The sequence below is a fragment of the Oncorhynchus mykiss genome, chromosome 10 (genome assembly GCF_057628025.1).
Source record: "Oncorhynchus mykiss isolate SJ-2025 chromosome 10, ASM5762802v1, whole genome shotgun sequence".
NCBI lineage: Eukaryota > Metazoa > Chordata > Actinopteri > Salmoniformes > Salmonidae > Oncorhynchus > Oncorhynchus mykiss.
The window spans coordinates 34456552-34458522 of record NC_143031.1 but is presented as its reverse complement, the minus strand read 5'-3'; positions in this window follow the sequence as shown (position 1 = coordinate 34458522).

Genomic DNA, 1971 nt, shown 5'->3' with positions numbered 1-1971 from the left:
TTGAAATGCCCCACTAGTAATGCTGTCTTTGTAAACTAGGGTCAATGTTAATAAGGATCACCTTTTTTCAATTTTTGCCTAAAATGACATACCCAAATCTAACTGCCTGTAGCTCAGGACCTGAAGCAAGGATGTGCATATTCCTGATACCATTTGAAAGGAAACACTTTGAAGTTTGTGGAAATGTGAAATTAATGTAGGAGAATATATCACATTAGATCTGGTAAAAGAAAATACAAACAAAAAAACATGAATTAGTTTAATACATTTTTTTGTTATCATTTTTGAAATGCAAGAGAAAGGCCATAATAAAAAAAATATGTTTAGACGCAATTTAGATTTTGGCCACTAGATGTCAGCAGTGTATGTGCAAAGTTTCAGACTGATCCAGTGAAGCGCCAGAAACAGCAGGGGTGTTACATCTGCTCCTGCCACGCCCTCTACTTCTCATCCTGGACCCCCCTAACCTGCCACCACTCCCCCAGTGCGCTCTCTCTCTTTCTCTCTCTCTCTCTCTCTCTCTCTCTCTCTCTGTCTCTCTATGTGATTGTGTGAGTGGAGACAGGTGTGCTGGAAGCAGAGCAGATTCCCACCAGCTATAACCTGTTCCATAATCAAGAACCCTACAAACTCAGCCCTGCCACGTCCACGCTGCCAGATCGTAGCCTCTACTCAGTCATTCAGCATTTCTAGCTGTTTGTTCCTGCATAGATTTTGTTATCCTGTTGTGCCTGTTTTCCCTAGACTCACGTACAGTCCCGTCTACTCTGACTCTGGTACCTGTCTCCAGTCCCTCATCTCCTCAGTCCTGCTTTTCTGCCCTGGATCCCCGCTACTGGGATTAGGGTCTCTCTACTGCTTCATTGGATTCCGCTCCAGACCTGTTTACCCGATTCCTAATCTCCTTGCCCTCAGCCTCAGTCTGGATTCCCTACTACCTGCCCGAGATTCTCCACCCCATCTCCTCTCCCGCTTTTCAATAAATACATTGGTTACCTATCCTTGTCTCCTCGTCTAAGTCTGCATTTGGGATCACCTGCTCCGCACCGTGTAACAAGGGGTTCAAACTTTAAAACCCAGTTCCTACATTTGATATAAACATTTATTTGATCAAACAAAACTATGCTACATTTTATCTCTGGGACACTCAGAATGACCAATCAGAGCAAGATTATTGAATGTGAGTACCTTCAGAGGTGAATGTATCAAACCAGTTGCTGTGCAAATTTTTTTTTGTGGTTGTGCACTCTCCTCAAACAAAAGCATGGAATGTTTTCACTGTAATTGTCACACCAGCCTTCGCTTTGGCTTCCCCTCCTGTCCAGCTCAGGTGTTCGGGGTCGTCGGCCTTCTAGCTGCTGCCGAACCTACTGCTGGCAAACGCCCTTTACTCATCAACCCCGGACTCTCATCATCATTACACACACCTGGTTACATCCCCCACTCTATCACTGTATATGTATACATACTCCCTCTGCCATTTTACTTTGTTGGTCATTCTAAATGTTACTTGAATTCCTGAGAGGAATCTCTCCTACTATTTCCTGTGCACTGTATATTTTACACTTTGTGTTCGCCCTGTGCCTTTTTGTTCATGAAGATACATTTTGAGCACAACAACGTTTGGGTCACGTCCCTCTTTGATCTCTGGTGCTTAAGAAATTCAGAAGTTCTAAACCTGCGACTGCCTCCTGCCTACTCCTCTCTACACCAGTGACGGTAATAGCTACTGTAAATTGGACAGTGCAGTTAGATTAACAAGAATTTGAGCTTTCTGCCCATATAAGACATGTCTATGTCCTGGGAAATGTTCTTGTTACTTACACCATCAAGCTAATCACATTAGCGCACGTTAGCTCAACCATCCCGGTGGAGGAACACCGATCTCGTAGAGGTTATTAACAAGGGTTAGCAAATTAAATCTGTCAAAGTAGCAGTGGGATTTGCTGAGGCCAAGTTTTCTCCTTGCCA